This window comes from Lichenostomus cassidix, chromosome 8, assembly GCF_008360975.1.
Source record: "Lichenostomus cassidix isolate B80296 chromosome 8, HeHo_3.0, whole genome shotgun sequence".
In the NCBI taxonomy this organism is placed as follows: domain Eukaryota; kingdom Metazoa; phylum Chordata; class Aves; order Passeriformes; family Meliphagidae; genus Lichenostomus; species Lichenostomus cassidix.
Genome location: NC_139489.1, coordinates 29363620 through 29385279, shown reverse-complemented (window position 1 = coordinate 29385279; position 21660 = coordinate 29363620). Strand labels below are relative to the sequence as shown.

Sequence of the window (21660 nt, the reverse complement as noted above, 5' to 3'; positions counted from 1 at the left end):
TGAGAATGATAAATTATGATGATAAATATAGATGCTCCCAGGGCTGGAGCCGCTCTGCTCTGGAGCCCTGCTGGGAGAGCTTGGAGTGTTCACTGGAGATGAGAAGGCTCCAGGGAGACCTCAGACCCAGTGCCTAAAGGGGATCCAGGAGAGCCGGAGAGGGACTTAGGACAAGAACCTGGATTAACAGGACAGCTGGGAATGGCTTCCCACTGCCAGAGGGCAGGGAGAGATGGGATATTGGGAAGAAATTCTTCCCTAGGAGGGTGGGGAGGCCCTGGCACAGGGTGCCCAGAGAAGCTGTGTCTGCCCCTGGGTTCCTGCAAGCGTCCAAGGCCAGGCTGAACACTGGGGCTTGGAGCAGCCTGGGAAAGTGGAAGGTGCCCCTGTCTCTGGCAGGGGTGGAACAAGATGGGCGTTAGGTTCCCTTCCAGCCCAAACTATTCTGGGATTCCATGATAAATGCTGTTTCTTTATAGTAAGGGGCATATTCAGTCATTAGGGTTATTTGGGGTGGTCACTGCTCTGTGGAATGTGAGAGGTGCTGTGTTGTGATGGACAGTTCTGCATGTTTGAGTAACTGTGAGAGTCCCAGCAGGAGGAAAGGGGAGCACCAGCCCTTTGGCAATGCTGTCTGTGTTCATGATTTAGCAGCCGTGCTGCCTGCCAGGAAAAGCAGGCAAAGTGTGAAGGGAGAGTTGATATCCTCTAGGAGGCCAATTACTCTAACTGGGGAATAACAGCCAAAGGTTTGGTGAGCCAGGCCCTTGTGGAGGTGTGATGAGGGACTCTGCTGGTGGCTTTTAGCTCCTTAAAGGTATTAACTGGCAAGAGGTGCTCCAGACTGAGCAATTTGGATTCAGGCTGGACAGTTTGCACCCCTAAGAAATACCTGGGAGATGCAAAAGGCCTGCAAAAGGCCAGGAAGGAGGGGGAAATGAGGCGATGGCTCGCTGTGTCAGTGGGTGGTGCTACACGAGGGTTGGCAGTGTTGCTGCTGGGAAGCTGGAGGGGAAGAGCAGCTTTCAGACAATGTGGGAATCCCATGCTAACAGAGTCAGCCTGAGGGAGACTGGGGTTTGTATCTGCCCAGACTTTTGCCTTCTAAAGATAAATACCCAAATCTATGGAAATTGGTTGTTGAGACTCAATGGAAATTCAGGTGTTTTTGCCTTTTCTTTAAGAAGCTGGGGAGAGTGAATTTTCCTTCCCACTCTTTTTGCATGTCATAATTAATAATTAATCAGGAGTTGGAACTAGATGATCCTCAAGGTCCCCCTTTCACCCAGACTAAGATTCTATGAATTAGTCCATTTGTGTGTAACACCAACTGAATCCTCCGGCTGTCTGCAGAAATCCTTGAGCCATGTGTGTTTACTAACCAGCTCTGAAAATACCTGTCCTTTTTATTCTCTTGTGTAATTGTCTTGGTTTGAAAGACAGGTGTCTGCCAAGAGAGGTTGAACCCTCCCTTAGAACAGAGAATGTGATTTTCCTTTTTCCCTCCCTCCGAATTATTTAATTTTGTAAATCAAGGGCTTTCAGGGAAAGGTATGGGAAAAAAGGAATATCAGTTCTTTACTAATATCTATAAACAAACAATAACAATAATAGCAACCACAACTAGAACCAGAAAACCAAACAGCAGATAACGTGAGCTGCTGAACCTTCTCCCGTGTGGTGCAATCACGGTTGCAAGCAGCAGGGGCGCTGTTGAGCTCCCGGCCGGGCAGGGCAGGTGCGATGACTGCCGAGCGGCTGCAGGTGGCGCTGTGGCACAGGGTCAGGTCAGCCTCAGGCAGCTGGTAATGGCGGAAGAGGCTGAGAAGCAGGCAGGGCAGCGAAGCAGCTCGGAGCAGCGAGAAAGCAGGGCAGCAGGGGCGGGCGCTGGCTCTCTCCCTCTCCCCAGCCAGCCAGCGAGGATTTCTGCAGTCACAGCAGACGCCGCGGTCTCGTGCGGCAGAGGGCAGGGGCAGGCAGCAGAGGCCGCGGGACTCTCCCGGCAGCAGCCACGAGGGAACGCAGCCCGGGGGGGGGGGAAACGTGCCCTTCCCCATGGGAAGAAAGGTTGAATCAAAGCTCACCCAGCCAGGCGAAGAGAAGAAACAGGGCACAGTTGGCTTCGCTTTGGTCGCAGGTGAAGAGCAAAGAAAGCAGCCTCTCCCCTCAGCGTCCGAACCACGAGAGAGTGTTCCCAGGGCTGGCTCTTCCCTTACTTGCCCTCCCAAGCACACCTTTGGTCTTTTACAAAAGACTTGATAGCCCTAAAACACCCAACTATTTGTTGCTTAGTAACAGGAATGGGAAGAAATTCCAAAGGTACTCAACCCCCGACAGTAATTTATCCAGACTACCAGGCTTTTGCCTATTGCAGCCAAACAGGTTTTTTTAATGCACTATGCTGAGAAGATCTCACAGTGAAGATGTTATGAAACAAACGGAGAAAGACCAGTTAAATGCAAGGCTTAAAGGCTTCCTTTCTTTTGGCTGATTAATAGCAGTGAGATTTAGGATTCACCTCTGCAGGAGCACTTAAGAAATATTCCAAATTAACTAAAAATGTAATTTTAACATGTATTAGTCAAACTGTATTAAGACTCTGGGTGGCTAATCGTAATCAGGATTAATCTGGCCTTAATTCGATACAGCTGATTTAATTTCCAAAGTCAAATCAAAGTTACTTGACTTCTGAATTGCTACAAGGAGGTGCTCAAATGGTTTTCTCTCTTTTTTTGAAGATCCTGCTTTTCTAGGACAGTGAATAATTTCCACTGTTCTTGCACTGAAGATATTCATAGTCTCTCATGCTGGTTTTGGCTGAGGCAGAGTTAATTTTCTTCCCAACGGCTGGTATGAGACTGTGTTTTGGACAAATCTGATTTATTTCTCCTGAGCCACTTGGCAACATCTCCAGCATCCCTTGGTTCACAGCTTCCTACCAATGTGATCTAATTAATGCTGCTGCAGTTGGTTTCCGACAAACAGCCTTATCAGGGCTGGCCTCAAGGTGCAGGATGCGCCCAAGGTACTACTGAGGAGAGAACCTCACAACTTCCACATTCCCAAAGAGTTTGGATAATCATCACAAAGTCTGGATGTTTATCTGAACCGTATTCAAGCCATTCCAGCCCCCTTGGGTCTGCAGATTTAGGTTAGAAATCTTTGACGTAAGACTCCTGGTATTTCCTGTTCCTGACAGGGCCAGATATGCTTAAGTGTCCCTTTGAGGTGACATTTGTCTCCTGTTTTCACTGCCGCTGTGGGGTTATCAGGTCACCCATTCTTGGATTCGGGTGCAGGAAGAGACTTAAACATGTTCTTGGTCTTAAGTATAAAGCAAAACAACAAAGCCTAGAAAATGGGCTCCAAAGGGATGAGAGGGACAATGGGAAAATCTATCAGAGCCAGTGAGGGATTGTGACAGCAGGGGTGCAGGGGCTGCTGTGGGACAACAGACATCTCCCCATCATGGGCCTTTGACTATTTTGTGGGACAAAAGGAAAGTTGCTTATGAAAGATAAGATAAATGAAAAGATGAATCAAGAACATAAATGAACAGGAGAAAGTCCCTTCATGTTCAACTTACGGTTACGATAAGCTTTGCCAAGAGAGAAAGAATACAAATATTGTGCACAAAGGAGTGAAAATTATAAAAAAATCATCCAGCTTTGTTGAAGATCAGGAAGGAAGAAATCCCAATTTACAGCACAAAACACAGGAGCTCTAAGGCTACGTATTACCCTCTCTTTTCTCTCAAAGAGCTTGTCACTTAATCAGGCCTCAGTATTCAGGCTTCGGGTACTGGGAATACGTTTTCTGCAATTTCTGAAATGCCAGACCTACAGCTTAGGGTAGAATTTATGTAGGAATCACCCTAGGATCAAACTGCTGAGGAGCCAGAAGGTCAAGCATGTCTTACCATTCCCCGAGGATTTAGGAAGCGCCTTGAACGAGGACACTGACAGGAATTCCTTGTGCAACCATCCTGCCTGAGGCTTGGGGAAAGAAAGATGCAGTTGTAGGGCGAAATATTAACCTCATCCCAACTGGCAGCAACAAGGAAAGACATTTCTTTTGTAAATCTAATAAAAATATTAAGACCCACACTAACTATTGAAGAAGCTGCTGAAATTTGCCTTTGAACTAGAACAGCTTTCATGTAAAGGCAACTTAAGTCTTCTGTGCGATAAAGTAAATAACTTTTAATCAAATAGATATTATTTTAATCTTAGTCCTTGAAGTTAAAAAGTTAACTTTCTCTGTGATTTTCCCATTTGTGACAGCCCCTGGCTGTGTTTTTACTGTTGTAGCAGCTTCTGGCAGACTGCATGTCTCTCACATTCACTACAAAGTAAACAGGATTTTTTTTCCAAGGGTAGCTGGCTGGGCTCCAGTGGAAGAATGCAAGTTATTCATAAGTTCTGGTAGGCTCATTTCTGCTTAATATGGTCTGTTTTTATTGTAGATTTTATGAAGAAGAAAAAAAAAAGTTGTGAAATTCTTTTAATCCCCTGGGACTGTTTTCTTCAAATGTGTGGGAAATGGCCTCCACCCCAAGCCCCAGCACAGTTATCTTGCTGTTTATCCTGATAATCACCTATTTCCACCTGGAGGCCCAACAGGCTACCACAAGATTCCCAAGGTGATACAGAAACACTGACTGTGCCAACTGGACACTGAATTTGATGAACAGGGAGGTCCATTTCCAGCTTAATTTCCTCTTAATTTCCTTCTGGTGTTGCAGGAGCACAGCTAGAGTGTAACTGAGGAGGAGCAGTGCTTCACTGCCTCTGAAATGGGTGAGTTGTTAAGCCAAGTGAAAGTGTTATCATGCGTCTAACCTCCATCCTGGATAAATCAAGGTTCTAATTGGAAAAAGCACTACACTTACAGAGGTTTGCATGTTAATGGGTGAAAATCCAGGACAATATTTCATTAAACCAAATAATATCTCAAGTATTTCACTTTAAAACTGATAATGTTTCTGTAATACCTTTTAATTCAACATTTCAGGCTGCTTTGCCATCCAAACTGACTTAAATATTGTAAAACTCAGACTGTAAATTTTATTTATCTGTGTATGTATATATGGCAAGTGCAGAAAAAGGGTGATTTCTCCCAGCTGACTCCAGAAGAGCTGTGTAAGTATGAGTCACAGAACCTTGTACCACTGGATTTTAGGTGGGAGACACCCTATGGAAGCTGCAGGAGGAAATGAAGGGCACTGGACGTGGCATGGGGTTGATGAGGACCTGCTGGGTGCCTCTTGGGATGTTTGTGGCTCATGTGACAGCAGCTGGGCAGAAAATGGTTTTCTGTGAGAAATGGTTTTCTTAGAGTCGAGCAGACAGGTTAACTCAGGCCAATTTCTACCAATCCCTTTCTCCCCAGTCTCTGTTTCTCCTTTGCCTGTTCTGTGCCCACTTTTTGTTTCCCCTCTGGTCAGAGAGGAGGCTTTAATTTCACATGAAAGAGCAGATTGATGTGTGATGCCAGGGATTTACCCAGCATTGCTGGCATACTCACCTCTGCATTTTGGCTGCCTGTGTGTGTTTGGAAATTTGAGTATTAAAAAGAAAGGGGAGACTATTCCTCATAAAGCTGAGCTTTATGTGGCTCTTCTGCATGTTCAGAGCACTGTCCAGACATCATCTAAATAATCTCGTGATTTTTCCAGGGAACAGGAATGTAAACAGAGTTATCTCCTTTCCTGACACTGAAGTAAACTGCTCGAGGCCAGCACTGGGAGAGGCTCCCCTTCCCTTCTTCCCACTGCCTTCCTCCTGAAATCCTGGGTGCAAATTCCTCTCTTCAGGTTTGGGATGGACGAGGAAGGAAGGCATGCTTGGGGGAAGGCAGGAGGCAACAACTCAGAGATGAGAGTTACCTGTGGTTGTATGTATGAGATTAAACATTTTAATGCACATCAACCACTGCTAATTCATGCTAAGCAAGCCTCATTTTGATGCCTTTCTTAATAGGGAGGTGAGTTGTAAAGAAATCCCTGTCCCTGTCATCATTCTCTGCAAGAGTTCAGGAAATGAGGAGACGTGGCATTTCATGACATGGTTTAGTGGGCATGGTGGGATTTGAAGGATGGACTTGATGGTCTTGGAGGTCTTTTCCACCCTTAGTGATTCTGTGAAACCAAAGCATTATTTTTCAATATTACTGCAACTGCTGTATCCCACAGAACTGATAGGATTCCTCCTACCAGCAAACTCTGAGAAGGCTGTACTTACTTGACTTCTTTGCCCCTCAGTTTGACATCTGTGTATGGAGATGGGAAAATAGTGACCTGGAGTACAGAATTTGTCCACGAGGAGGCTCCTGAGCCTGCCTTGGAAGTCACACTCCATCACTTCTGCTCCTAAGGCACTGATTCATCAGCTCCTGTGCCAGGGAACAGTGGAGATCCTGCCTTTGGCACCAGGATTTTTATACCAGAACGCTTTATCCAAAGGTGCTCACACGTCAGCCAATTTTTTTATTCATTTCCTTCACTTTACAAAGAACAGCACGTGGGCAGAACTACTCCTACATGAAAGATATTCCCTTTATAAATATTCTCAAAACCAAAATTATTTCTGAAGCAGGATATACCAAAGATGTTTTAATTATGAATGGACTAGGTTTCTTTCCTTTTTGTTAAAATGGAGGTTTTGGACATTTTAGCTTGATGAAAACCATTTAAAATAAATTCAGTAGTGGGGATACAATGTGGTAAGTGTGTGCCACCTGGTGAGAGCACAACTCAAGTAGCTTGGCTAGTAGAAATGTAGTATCTTCTTAACCTATGCACTTGTGGTAGAATAAAGGTGTTGAATTCTGAAGTTCACTTGGGCTTGAGTTTTCTGATGAATTTGGATGGAAGGTCCTGAAGCAGTTGGCTGGGAAGCTCCCAGGCCTTCCATTCAGCTCCACGGTCACAGGCTGCTTTTGGCGCCTCTCACTCTTGTGTGCCCCAAGCAGGGCTCTTTGCAGATGCTGGGATGTCTGTAAGCCTTGGGAGGGGTTGGTGTTGGTTCAATGCTGTGGCTACTCTATGATGTTCTCCAAAAGCTTTGTGCATGTTTTTTCATTCTCTCTTGACTCGTTTGCCTTTTCCTCTCAGAGATGTTCACACTTTTCCTAACCTCCTGCAGATGAACTACTAAACCAGTACAGAGTATCTTTAAACCTTCCTGTGCTTGGATAGAGCCCATCTCATTTTCCTTTGAAAAAGATTAAAAGTTTATTTTAATTATTCAGAAAGTCACTGGATTGCCTGTCTTTAAAGCCATATCACTCTGCCTCTCTCTCTGCTTCTTCTCCTCTCCCAACCACTTTCTTTTCAAAGCACAATAAATTCCTTTCCTTGTTCTGGGTGTTTTCATCCTCTCGTAAATTCACTAATGAATCCTTTGTGTAAGTATTAGCCTGATCTTTCAAGCAATAAATGGGAACAGAAAAAACTGACACAGCCAGAATTCAGGTTTATGTATTTCACATGAAATATGAAATAACATCATCTTTAAAGCAAGGTTTTCCTGCAGCTGTTTTGTCATTTCTATAGGTATTGCCAGGGAGCTCTTTGAAACCCCAGCCTTGCATTACGCTGTTGGCAGAGCTGGGTCTCTCCAGAGGGAGGTGTAATGTAATAAAAAATAAGCAATGGCACATTTTTAAGCATTTAAATCACATCAAAACCTTAGTGGATGCTGATGGTCTGGTTATTTGGGCAGAGAAATTTCCAGCTCTTCTGCTGCCTTGTGTCCCTCCCTTCACAGCACCCAGGGTAAATACATCGCCCAGTCCTGGGGATTTTAAACTGTAAGAATTGATGAAGTAATCCTTTCCTTAGCAGATGGATACTCTAACAGGGTCCTCTTATACAGATGGCACACTGCTGTCAGAGCTACAGAATTTCTAATCACAGCAAGAATTGAAGTAAGACTTTTAAAAGGTGTCACCTTCCAGAAACCTCCAAAGGGGCCTCACACTCAGCACACTGGCCATTCTTTCAAAGCCAGTACCTGGCACTTGATCATTTCTATAATAAAACAATAACCATGGAACCCATGTCACCTTTAGGAAGCTTTTAAAAAAGAAATGACTTACTTTCATCCCTAGAAAGCACATTTTTCCTGTCTGAGGTATGGGAAATGGAGTTCCTCCTGAATAATAACATCATGTGTGAGTTTGATGTTCTGATGTCAGTGTTTGGGAAGGGAGGCCTTCCAATGCCTGAGGGGAGCCTACAAGAATGATGGAGAGGGCTTTGGACAATGGCCTGGAGGGACAGGACAAGGGGGAATGGCTTTAGGCTGCCAGAGGCAGGGTTACATGGGATATTGGGAAGAAATTGTCATGTGAGGCCTGGCACAGGTTGCCCAGAGAAGCTGTGGCTGCCCACAGTGTGTAGGATCCATTCACTTTGGGCTTCCAACAATTATCCAAAGCAAATGACAAAACATTTCATGTGGCCTTAAATCACGCTAGAGTTTGCAGTGACACAAAATAAACCAACGTGAAACTCCACTCGAGAGCAGCATAAACACACTTGTGGAGTTTCTCAGAGGGAAAAGATAGACACAGTACAACATAGTGGTGGTTGTTTTTGTCCTAGGTTGCAATATAGATGTATTTAAGTATTCTATTACCACCAGCTGTGGGCCATTAGCTGCTATCACCTGCTAATGACCCACCCCGGATGACAGACAATGGGCCATCAGGGACCCACCGTGTGACTCATGGACTTATCCCATTGTGAGATGCTCTGCCCAGGAGGGAGGAGCCAGGTGTTCCCACCTGGATATAACCTGGCCTTGGAACTGCCTGAGCTAGCCCTGTCTACTGGGTTCCCAGAGGACGAGAGCTACCACTGGATCTTCAGCTAGAGACTAGACCTTCACAAGATCACCGCTTCAACTGGACTACTTCAGTTGGACTGCTACTACCACCCTAACAGGGTGTTAGGTTGTATCTGACTTTGTCAGTGCTTTTCCTTGTATTATTTCACTTATTTTTAATTTCAATCTTGACTTGTGATCTCCCACTGGTTTGTTTTCAAACCAATACAGTTTTCCAGCAATTTTTGCACAGTTGCTGAATGTTTCATTCCCTGCTTCCCTGGGTATGCCATGGAGGAGCAGTTCCCAGAGAGAGTTCAGTTCCTGTTTGGCCTCTCTTTCATTAATATTTGTGTACACAAACACACTGACATGCCAGACAATGCTCTCCCTGCAGAGCACTCACACATGGCCCTGCTGCCAGGGCATTGTTTTCTACGTGGCAGGAAACTATTCCAGAAGTTACTTTGCAGTTATCTGACAAGAAAAGGAGTTATAGATTCCTCTGCTTCCAACCTCATCCCTAGGTGGAGTGAGGGAGATATTTCTGACCTGTTTAACTGGACAAAATTATCATTGGGCATGGGAACTGGGGGGGATTGGACCCTGGTGCAAATATTTTCTGTTAGGGCTGACCTGTTCCCATGTTTTGACAGCCTGCATTCCCTCCTCTGACCACCTCCTCACCTGGGGAAGAGCTGCAGGCACAGCAGCCAGGCTCCCCTCTGGCTTCCTCCCAGTGGTGGAAGTACAGCCTTCCACGGGCCAGTAAAAGGGAAGGTCCTACATTTTAACAGGAGCTCTGGAGTCATTAAAGTGGGGGAAAGAAATGTCACTGAATTGTGAGTCCATCTCCCTACAAGACTAAGCTAAATAATTCAAACATCATCGAACCTCAGGCTAAATAACAGTAGAGTGAGTCTGAAAGGAAGGAGAGGCACAGACAGAAACTGGAGAGAGGAAACGTCTCTGTTAATCCCCCAATCATTTTGTGCTCAGTATTTCTTGTTTCGCATTTTAATGACTTGGCACAAGTGGAGAAAAAAATATGTGAGCAATGTTGATGCTCATGGAAAGCAGAGCTGTGTCCTTTCTGTACACAGAGCTCCTGATGGAGATATGAATGAGAAATTGATCTCTCTCTGGAATGCAAAGGATTTAGTGAACTTTGGGAACATTCCCAGTTCTTTCTCTTCCTTAATACTCGTAATGCAGCTTTCAATATAGAAGTGCAGATAATATGTATTAGCTGCCGGTGATGGGTTCTTTGGTTTCAAAATAATTTTAATTTCTTTGAGCTTCTCTTTGTTTAAGCAAGAACTATTTGCTACTTTACAACATTTCCCAATGTGCAGCCTTTATCAGTGGACAGAAAACGCTTTACTGCTGGAGAGAGATACCAACCAAATGTTGACCGTAGCAGCTTGAGTGATGTAGGCAGGCTGGGAAAGGAAAATCCCCAGGGATGGTCCAGGGAAACATTCTGCCTGCAGATGAGCAGAGATGGCAGGAACACTTCTAAGGAAGCAAAGCAGGAGCAAAGCTGCTCCACTGATGGAACAATGTTAACATTTCCTGGAGAGCTGTAAGACTCCCTGCTCCCTGGGAGGGTTTGCTTCTATCCCCCTTCGTGCCTTCCACATCAGCAGCCATCCCAAGGTTTTCCCAGCTGTTGGGGAAGGTGCCTGTATAAGAGGTGGAGTGGGCTGAGGAGCAGGGAATTAGATGTACCAGGTTCTGTTTTAACAATGAACTGCAAATTGTGGCTCCTGCAAGTCCTTTGGCTGCTTTTTTTCTTCAGTATCTTCATGGAAAAAATTTCATCCTTAAATGAAAAAAGTTGCATCATAGATAAAAGTTCTGGGAAGAGAGAGACAATGGAGACTATTTTAACATAAAAATATAATCTGAAAGCAGTGAAACAATAAATTAAATGACCAGTGCACCTTAATCTGAGCCAAGGAACAAACCTATCTCCTTTTTAATGAAGTGCCTGTTGTTCATTATTATTTTCATTACAATTTAACCAACTTTGAAAGGTGATTGAAACACCTCTGCTGGTAAATAACATCTGAATCCATACACTAAAAATGGGTGAGTTGGGAGTTCTTGCTAGAAAGCAGCCTAATTCCAATGTAAGAACCCAAAAATACACAGCCCACAGAGCTTAGTGCTATGTCTGGGGACCAGCAGAGAAGGAACATCCTTGGGCCTGGACTTTTGGGCAGTTTACAAAAAAGTCTGGATTACCAAAACATAATATCCACCTGGCACTATGAAGCAGGAAAACAAACAATGCTATCCAACAAGGAATGAATTAATCACAGCTAAAGTAGAAAAGTTGAAGGTGTTCCCAGAGAAGGTTGAGCTTGGCCTTGGGCAAAAATATAGGAAAAAGGCCTGGGAGCAGGAGAGAGGTGGGATTTTGCACAAATTACCTTTTTCTGTTCTGAGTAATCTAGGAATTTTAGTAATCTAAGAATAAAGGAATAATTGTTATTGAATCCCAGAATAATTTAGATTGGAAGGGACCTCTGGAGACCATCAAGGTTGAACCTCCTGCTCAAGGAAGATTCAGTTAGGTCTGGTTCTTCCAGGCCTTGTCCAGTCTAGGTCTGATTATCTTCAGTCCATGCTCTGGACATTTTTGACAACTTTCATTGTGAAATAACTGTACAGAACTGGTACAGAACTGGAATTTCCCATGTCCACCTGGTGTCTGTGCCTCTTGCCTATGGCTGTGCACTTCCAAGAACGTCTGGCTTGATCCTCTCTGCACTTTCCCTTGAGGTTGTTGTAGACATTCCCCCTTTGCCCGCTCCAAACAAATCCAACAGATTCCACCTCTCCCTTCGTGTCCTGGGTTCTGGGCAGGGGAAGTTGCTGTCTGGAGACTCAGCGTTGAGTCACTTCATTGGCATTAGCTCAGAGATATAGGACTGTAGACTTTGGTTTTGAGGTACCTTGAAAATGCTAATTAACATTTGAAGTGGTTTGGGCCATCGCCAGCAAAACAACCTGGGTCACAAAGGAGTTAAAAATCTTGCCTAAGGGACAGGGCTGAGGCCAAGATGCAGAAATCCTGAATTTGAGTCTCTGCCCTAGGAAAATAAAAGTGATGACTTTTTTTACAGTGTGGGCCAGTGTTTAGGTCTGTCCTCACCAAAAAGATGGCTCTGTAAATCGATAAAGTTAACAATAAATCACATGCTAATGCTTTGCAAAGAAAATAATCTTCCTTAAGCAAAGTTGCCAAAGCAAATACCTTTGGAACTCCAACATGTCCTTTGGCTGGAGCAGCTGGATGCTCCCACCTTGGCACAGCAGATGTGTCCTTGACACATGTCCATCCTTGGCCAGTGGGAAGATCTGCCAGGGTGCACGATGAGCTTTTGTCACAAGATGAGAGACACAAAAATCAGAAGCTTTACAGGTTTAACAGCCTCTCTGGTTATTGAAATGGGAGGAGTGACAGAGCAGAGGAACAAAAGGCAGCTCTGATGGAATTAAGGTTGGATCCATGGGATTACTCAGCACTGGGGTTAGAGCACAGCACAAGGGTATGAGCAGCTGCTTTCAGATTTGTGAGATTTGGGTTGCAGTGTTACTAAAGAGGAGAGTCCCATGCTTGTCATTATCCACACTGAATAGCTGGTCCCAGTGGTGCTTATGGCAGGCCTCTCACCACTTATTTAACTCCTGCAGTGGAAACCTTTAAGGTTGTTCCTGAAAAAATTGTTTTCTATTGAAGTGGAGAATAAAAGACAGCATTTCTTTGGCAAAGGGAAAACTGCTTTACTCTGTACCCCTTGTGTTTAACCTGAGAAATTCATAGTGAGAGATCCAAGTGTTCCTGCTTCTTGCATGAAGCTGAAAATGCCTGAAATGTTCTAACTGGCAGAACCTAGAAAGGATGAATGGAGAACAAAGAAATTCAGTTATTTTTTTCTGTTTTTTTGTGGTTAAGTGTCTGTGCCAGGAGAACTCCCATCTGAATGTGGTCTCCTGACCTTGGTTCTGAGGGGGTGGGGGATATCTCCTCCTGGCCTCTCACGTGCACTGAGTAAAACCTCTGCTGTAGGAATTCTCCCCTGGCTGGAATGCCTGAAGTTTACAGCCTTGAGCTGTGTGTTTGTGCCTTGCCTCCCAGTCCAGCTGTCCCCAGTATGGGACATTGCACAAGGGATGAAACAAAGCTGAAGCTTGGGTACTGTGCTAATATTCATAATCCACGAATCAGAAAGGACTCAAATGAGCCTTTCTGTTTTAGGCATAAACGTATCCATAGCCCCATCCACATTTAAGTGTATCCTTTTTTGACTCCCTTCACTACCTGGCAGTATTCCTAATACCCTATAATCTACAGAAGGATTTCTTTCCTTCAGTCCAGTGGTTCTGCAACTGGCAATATGTGAGAGCAACCAGTGGATTTTTTGCTGTTCAGATTCATCTGTTTCTTATAAGTTAGGGCATAAACTTGCCAAAATTATTCCAGAACTTACCTGCAGATTTAAAAGGTCCATCTACCCACTGAGTGACCAGCTCAGAGTCGAGTTCTGTACCTGCTTGTACTTAACTGGGACCAGCTGGTTAGCTTCCTGCCAGTATTTAGTTTGGATTGTATAGTTTTTCTCCTAATTTTTTTCAATGTAAACAAGCTGACTCCTTTTATGATCCTTCCTGAGGCCTTTTCTAGTACTTCCTTTCATCTGGAAAATTTTAGAAGTTTCTATGATCAAAATGATATTCAAATGAAATCTCACATTGTCAGTTTTAATACTTCCACGGTCTTAATGGAAAGCTGCTACCAACATGCCAATGTCTGGATTTGCTTGTGTATTTTTTTCAGAGCACCACATTAGCAACTTATAGACATATTTTGCATTTCCAAATTAACAGAAATACTTAATTTTTTAAATTTTGTTTTTTAAATTTATTTCTCATTTCCAGCTGGAAATTTTGTAACTGCACCCCAAGAGTGTGTGCATGACTTTGTATTGTGAAATATCATTTAATTTCTACTATAATATCCTGAGTTATCCAGTTCCTTCTGAAGATACTGTGATCTTCCCCAGTCCTAGAAATTTACTGCACCTTTGCTCTGTCTATGTCATAACTCTATTGCTAACTGAAGCAAAATCTGCATTTCCTTTTGGGGGCTATATCTATATATCTGTGTATCTGTATATCGTTTCATCTATGTGTCTATCACATTTAACCTCAGTTCTATCCCTGTTGCACAACAGAGATTCTCAGTCTTTTAGAAGGAGCTACTTAACCTGTTTGGCATAATCCCAAACATATCAATGCACTCCATGCTGCATTTTTGCATTTACAACCAGCTAAAAATTAGCCTGAATGGTTCTGTTTTCTTTTCCTCTGCATTACTTGTTAGTTTGCCTACAAGTGTGGGAGTGTACCTGTGAGTTTGTATTCCTGTGTAGTCATTTTGAGATTACTTGCTGATATCCTGGGGACTAATAATGGACAATGACAGAACGGGTCTGTGTTTCCTTTAGCCAGTATTTTTGTGGGTTGACTTTTATGCTTTTTAATTTAAAATCTTTCATTTTCACTTCAGTTGCAAGGTGTGACTCAACCTCACATAAGCAATTTGTATTTTGACATGTCTCTGGCCTCTGAGGTATTTATTATCCTCATTCCTTTTCTTTTATGCTTCCAGACAATATCATGCATTTTGCTCCTTTGATTTAAATAAACCCCGAGCCTTGTACATATCAAAGCTCCTCACCTTATCAGTTCCTGATTTCAATATGTGTTGCGAGCACGAACAAGATACTGAGCAAGATCCTTATGTGCTTAGAATACCAAAGTGTCTTGTACACAAAGCTGATGGGAAAGGGGGAGGAATTGGTGCAAACATCTGCCTTGCTGCTGGTGCAAGACAAGCTCTTCTGGAGCAAGGTTGGTCTTTGGTTTATTAAATATATACATTTAGCACTCAGGAAAATAATACCCTGCCTAGCACAGAAACCCACAAGCAGCTTGTGGCCACCTATGATCACTTTACCTGTTCATTTCTGCTCAAAAATGGATTTCACAGATTCCTTTTTTGTTTGCCAGTGAAGCAGTCATGGCACAGTCCTTGCTCTCTATAGCAAGTAGGTGAGGACTCATGTATTTAGGAATCTGAGTCTAATGGAAGAACCTGGGAAGAGCCTGATCCTTTGCAGTGATTATACTGTTCATACAACAATGTAGAACCGTTAATTAGAGAAGTTAATGTAACAAATGTGGCTGGGACTTGCTTTTTCTACTGCCATCATGTTTTTGCATTGAATTTAAAGTGAAAATATTATTTTCATATCCCTGTCGAAGCATGCACTTCATAGAAGGTCAGTGAATACAAAGCTGACTTATAGGGGTGAATATTTTGTGTTGGAGAACACTTACACTAGGTAAACACAAGGCCTAAATCCAAACTAGTTTCTGTGAGGAGCTGAATAACTGTTTCACACACCTCTTCTCACCAGAATCCTCAGCATTACAGAAAGGTTTGTGCCTCTAAACGACACAAGAAATTTTCTCTCAATTCTGTGTGTATTACTGTAATAGTAGAGCAAGACTTTAAATATGAAACTGTAGTCTCAAGACTGTGCTTCATCAGCATATTTGTATTGATTAAAAAATGGACATTCCAGCCTTTGACTTATCTGCTCAGGAAATCAAAGAGAGTGAAAGGAAATGAACATTCTCCGTTGCCCTCTGGTGCAGGTGCCTTCCGGAAGATCTGGAAGGGCTGTGTTGCAGAGGGAGTGGCTGCATTTGCATGCCATGATTTATCAGTTGGAAGTACAAAGGAAACAAGTAAGTGATGAATGTGTTAAAACTGCTTTAAAATTGCTTGGTTTTGCATTTTTTCTCTTTTCTGTTGGCCTGGGTTTTTTTTGGAAGCATATGAATGCTCCCAAGGTGGGAGGTCTTCACAGTTTGGACTCTGTTTTATTTATGAAAGTTTTTATTGTTATGGGATCAGCTAAATCTGAGATGTGGAACTAGTTATAAAACATAGAGACTTGGGAAGTCTGTTTGCTCAACAATTGCCAGGGGGGTTAAATAGCAGCAGATGGTGGTGGTGGGGGGAATATTCAGGAGGGACAGCAGGTTGTTCCCAAAAGAATGGGGCATGGAGATTGACTTCATGGATGTGATGGCCCAGAAGAAGTCCCAGCAGGATTTCTGGGGGTTGTAGCATAAATTACAATCTCTTGTGCATTACATTTACCATATATTTAATAGCCCTTGGAGGAGCTGCCTATTTTGTTTGACAATTTGTCAACCACATATATTGAAGGAGATTATTCCTCCTGAAGGAGACACTTTCTGCATTTAATCAGATTATGGCACAAAGATCTTTAGTCCTTTCCAGCATTTGGGAAAAAATACTATTTCCCACTACATTAATATACTTAATTCTCAAGTCTGCATTAGATCCATGGCCTGTTATTTCCTATATATAGACTATTTATAATCCCAGTTAAAGCAATTACAGCTGCTGCAATGCCAAAGCAAAAAAAAACCACTAGAGTATTAAATGTAATTTTCTGCCCTTCAACTCTTCTGCTAAGACAAAATTTCATGTAATTTTCTGCCCTTCAACTCTTCTGCTAAGACAAAAATACAATGTAATTCAAACTACAGGCAAAAATGTGGGGGAAGTTGAAACAATTCAGGATGGCACAGCTGTTTCTAATTTAACCAATAACCTTCTGAAATTCCTCAGAACTCTAGGTTTTATCTTTTAAAATGGGGAAAGCACTAATGGTCTGGAGGTTTGCCATATACTTGAAATGTTTAGAAGAATAAAAAGGTGACCCAGAACGTTTGTGGACTGTTTGCTTGGTTTCAGTTCTGGTAAGAGTCCCAGGGCAGACAGCTCCAAACTAAGGGAGAGCAGAGCATCAGCTAAGAGTTACAGGCTAAAGATGGAGCTGATGCCAGTCAGGGGGGTTGTGGAACTTAGGCTTTGTTAATGGCCTGAAGCTGAAGCAGGGCAGGTTTAAAGTAGCTATTAGGAAGCAATTCCTGCCTGGTGAGGGTGGGGAGGCCCTGGCACAGGGTGCCCAGAGAAGCTGTGGCTGCCCCTGGATCCCTGCAAGCGTCCAAGGCCAGGCTGGACACTGGGGCTTGGAGCAGCCTGGGATAGTGGAAGGTGTCCCTGCCCATGGCAGGGGGTGGCACTGGGTGGTCTTCAAGGTCCTTTCAACCCAAATTATTCTATCATTCTATGCTTTCAAAAGTAACGCTTTCAGCCCTAAGGCATCAGTCTGTGACTAAGAATCTCTGTCACTAAAGTATAAATAGGCCCAGCCACACAGTTGTGTTTGTGAGCACAAATGCATTGGTTCTGCCGTGTCCCTCACACCGCCGGCCCATGTCCCCTCACACCCCCGGCCCATGTCCCCTCACACCGCCGGCCCGTGTCCCCTCACACGGGCAGGCCAGCCCCGGGCTCTGCGGGTAGGGGAAATGCCCTTTTTGGGGCTAATTGGTGTAATTGGCCTAAGCGTTGTAAAGGCCTCCACCTCGTGGCTGTGCTGTGCAATGAGCCGGCAGCACCAGGCATGGCTGGAATTTAACTTACGAGTAGGGCCGGACGCTTCGCACATTTTGCTTACTTCCCTAAAGAGCCTTTTAGGAATCTTAAAACCGTGTGAAAAGAATGCGAGGGATGGTGTCAAAGCAGCGGTGTCCTGAGCTGTGCTTTGACCCGGTCACAGAGTCACAGAATATCCCGAGTGGGAAGGGACCCACCAGGATAATCCAGTCCAACCCCTGGCCCTGCGGACACACCCCAACAACTCCACTCTGTGCATCACTTCGAGTGTTGTCCAAACAAGCTCTCTGGGAAGCCTGTTCTGGTGTTGGACTACCTCCTCAGAACTAAAATGCTTCCTAATGTCCAGTCTGAACTGTTCCTGGCACAGCTTTGAACCATTCCCAGCCATCCTGACCCTGAATCCCAGACAGAAGAGCTCAGCACTTCTCTCTCCACATTGCCTCCTCAGGTCGCTCCTCAACCTCCTTCTCTCCAAACTAGACAAGCTCAAAGCCCTCAGCTGCCTTTCCCAGGACCTGCCTTCAGCTCTGTCACCCTCCTCTGGACGCATCCAAGGAACTTCACATACTTCCCCAGTGCTGGGACCAGCCCTGCAAACCTGGCTCCAGTGAGCCCACTCTGAGCCCAGTGGGACCATCCCCTCTCTGGATCAGGGTACCATGCTGTGTGCAATGCTCCCAGGATGGCATTTACCTTCTGCTCCTCTCCCCAGTACTTCAGTGAGATTCTGGCCACCTCATGTGGCAGAGAGAGCAGCCTGAGGCAGAGGATGATTGAATTCCTGCTTCCCCACTCAGCCTAACCTTCTGAAGCAGTGATGGCAAGTCCCAAATATGCTGTTCCCAAGAGGGACAAACACAATGGTGCCGCACTAGGCCACCTCTTGTAAGCAGAACTTATTCTTTCCTTCTCACATCCTCCATGTCTGGCGCCTGCCCCCTAGGAAATCTGAGCTGATTCTCCAGAACTGTACACAGCTGTGGTTTAAACAGTTCTGTTTGATCCTGAAGGTTGGCATTGCACAGAGATTACAGATCTGTTTGATCATGAGAGCTGGAGTTCTGCTGAGGTTTGTTCTAATCCTCACTCCCCACTTAATAAGGTCTTAGAATATATTCTGAAAAGAGAGTTTTGTTTAACAGTAAAATAAAATTGATCTTTGGCAGTTTCAAGCTACCTTGGTCACATGAATATTCTCCATGCTTTTGATTGCTCTCTAAAAGCTACAAACTTCCTCAAGACTTTAAGTGGATTTAACTAGATCAAACCCAATCAGATCCTCTTTCTTTGCCAGGCCAATTTTAAAATAATTTAAATTCATAATTTATATTTAAATTTATAATTACTGATATCAATTGAAAATAAACAGTGGACAACTTCTTGATTTTATCCATCTTTCAGCAGGTCAAAGTATTTGTTTCAGTATTACCTTTCTGCCAAATCCAGTGAGAATGTAAACAACTCAGATAGTGAACTGATTTTCATTTTTGTAGAGATAACTAATTTTTCTTCCCAAATTCTTCCTCAGTTCTCTAGCAAAATTGCTCTGGTCTGAAGACAGTTCAACCCCATTCTTAAGCCACTGTTTCCATTTCAGAGCTCAAAGGAGAAGAATTCTCAGCAGTTTAATAACTGAGTTGTGCCTTTGGGTTTATGTACACGCTGCTTTGTTCTGGCCCACAAGCTCCAGGAAATGTCTCTGCCTAAGACAGCAAATCTAATCTCTGCCTTTGTTACCATGGCCTGGCACTGGGAGATAAGCTTTCATCGAAAGCAGGGCTGTGACTCTGCTACGGGAGCAATATTTGGTGCAGCAGCTTCTGCTTGATTAATAAAAATGAATAATTTAGAGAGCCACAAATCACTACAACTGGGTCACTTCCAAATGGGAATAGTGGGTAACAGGTGATTCTGAGCCCAAAAAGGGAATGAAAGGAGGTGGGATGGAGCCCTGAGCAAACTGATCCAGTGCATCTCTGCCCATGGCAGGGGGTGGAAACAGATGGTCTTTAAGGTCCCCTCCAATCCAAACTATTCTGGGATTCTATGAAATAACACAACTGCTTGTGAAGAGGGCAGTTGTGCCTTTGAGCTCTGTACGTCCAAACTCCATTCAATATACAGAGAAAACAGCTCTGAGCACTAAATCAAAAGTTTTAGTGGTACCACTGCAGTTTCTATCTGATGTCTTGCCCTGTAGCAATGTGTGTCTCTCCCCTGCCTTCTCCCTAGGTGGCTTGCCTTTCTCCTTTGTTCTCCTTAGCTCTGTATGTAATTGGTTCTCTTGAATTATGCACTCTCCCCTATCAGAAGTCTATTGGTGTGTACCCCTGCCTTTCTCTCCTCAGACTTTCCTGGGTTGGCTCTTCGGAGCTAACCCCCTCCCCTTTTCCCTTCCCATATAAACCCCTGCCACAGTGTGCTGGGGGTCGCAGTCTCTGGGCTTCCAGACTCTCCATCTTTCCCCTGCTTCCTGTCCCCCTTCGCCTTCCCTGGACCCTAACCCGAAGATCCTAATAAATCTCCCTGGAAGACCAGAGACTGTGTCCGTACGTTTCTCCGTCCCACCACGGCTCCCACCGGACTTCTGTCCCCCAAGCCCCACGCTGCTCCTGCGTGCTCCCCGGACCCAGCGCTGCCTGCTCGGCTCGCACGCCCAGCGCAGCCCTTTGCCTTTCCATTGTGCCGTTGGGGCTGCAGCTGCTTATTGAGGACTCAACGCCACATTGCCCTGAAAGCAAAATCTTACTGCCTGCTTATTTGTGAAAAGTTTTGTTAGTTAAATAATTAAAAAACATACAATCATGGAATGGTTTAGTTGGGAAGGGACCTTAAAGTCCATCCAGTGCCGCCCTCTGCCATGGCCAGAGACACCTTCCATTATCCCAAGCCCTGTCCAACCTGGCCTTGGACACTTCCAGGGATCCAGGGGCAGCCACAACTTCTCTGGACACCCAGTGGTAGGGCCTCACCACCCTCACAGGGAAGAGTTTCTTCCCAGTATCTCATCTAAACCTACTCTCATTCAGTTTAAAGGCATTTCTCCTTGTCCTGTCCCTCCATGTACAAAGTCTCTCCCCAGCTTTTTTGTAGGCCCCTTCTGCTGAACAACCTTGGCATCGGTGAAATAAAACTCCTGTGTTTAAAACAAATTACTGAAACCTTAGAATATTTTATTTTGCAAGCGATTGCAAACCTTCTGCTTCCAGATGTTTTATTTTTCTAATTGAAAGCCATCAAGACTGGTTTCTTCATAAGGCCATCTACAGTAGAGCTTCTAGAACACATTTGGGACATTGCCTACTAGTACTTACTGATCTGCAAAGAAGATCCATCCATATTTTACTGACTGGATTCTAAAACTCATGAAAAGTAGTTTATTACTGTTGTTATATGTTAATTAGTGGGCAGGGGTAGAAAGGAGTTATGCAGAGCTCTGCCAGCAGACCCATCAGCTTCAGCAGCAGTCCTGCTAGTGCAGGCCCTGCATTTTTGGAATTATTATACATGCTAATATACATGGCACCCTAATCAGTGGATTCAGAAAATCTCCCAATGGAAATGAAGTACACAAACAGGAGAAATAGGAAAATTGATTATGCTCCTGTGTCTGGAGCATGGCCTCTCATACTGAAGGAGCAGCTTATTCTGGGTCTCAACACAGTGCCTAGATAAACAGGAATGGTCTGATCCAGAGATGGCTGAATGTGAAGGGAAGAAGCCCATTCATCTCACTGAGCTGCAGTTCAAGCTGGGAATGTGTTGTTGTTTGTATTTAACTGGAATCAACATTATTTCTGACACCTTTCTTCATAACAGACAGCTTTTTGCTTTTAGACTCAGGATTCTCAAGGCAGGAGGTAAATCTACCCAAGACTGGAGCATTGAAATAGGAATTTATCTTTTTAGGCATAGCTGAGATCATTCCTTACAGGAACTGTCCCTGTGCATAGGCCAACCACTGCAGTTGCAGGAACAATGAGCTTTCCCAGCTCAGCTCATGTCAGTTAATCGGGATGTGAACTCACCAAGATTCACTGGGGTTCTTCAGAAAGGGCTTGGCATGAAGTTACATGAAGTGAGGGAAATCTGCTGCTCACTCCTTTGGAGCAGGGACAAACCACAGGTGGTGACCAGAGTGTTGCCTGATGCTCCACTGCACTGCAGAATGGGCTCACTTGTCTCACATGCCATCGTGGTTTCGCTCCAGACCAAGTTTCTCTCTTGCAAATCAGGCTTTACAAGAGA

General features: G+C 44.3%; 1 long non-coding RNA gene across 1 annotated transcript in view; it reads left to right on the top strand.

Annotated features, from left to right (window-relative positions):
* The window catches only part of LOC146434229 (uncharacterized), a 36006-nt gene extending 15986 nt beyond the window's left edge, over positions 1-20020 (top strand). The window contains exons 4-5 of the long non-coding RNA XR_014853870.1: positions 15567-15659; positions 17861-20020. This is a non-coding gene — a long non-coding RNA (uncharacterized LOC146434229). The remainder of the gene's footprint in view (positions 1-15566; positions 15660-17860) is intronic.
* Positions 20021-21660: the final 1640 nt, after the last annotated feature.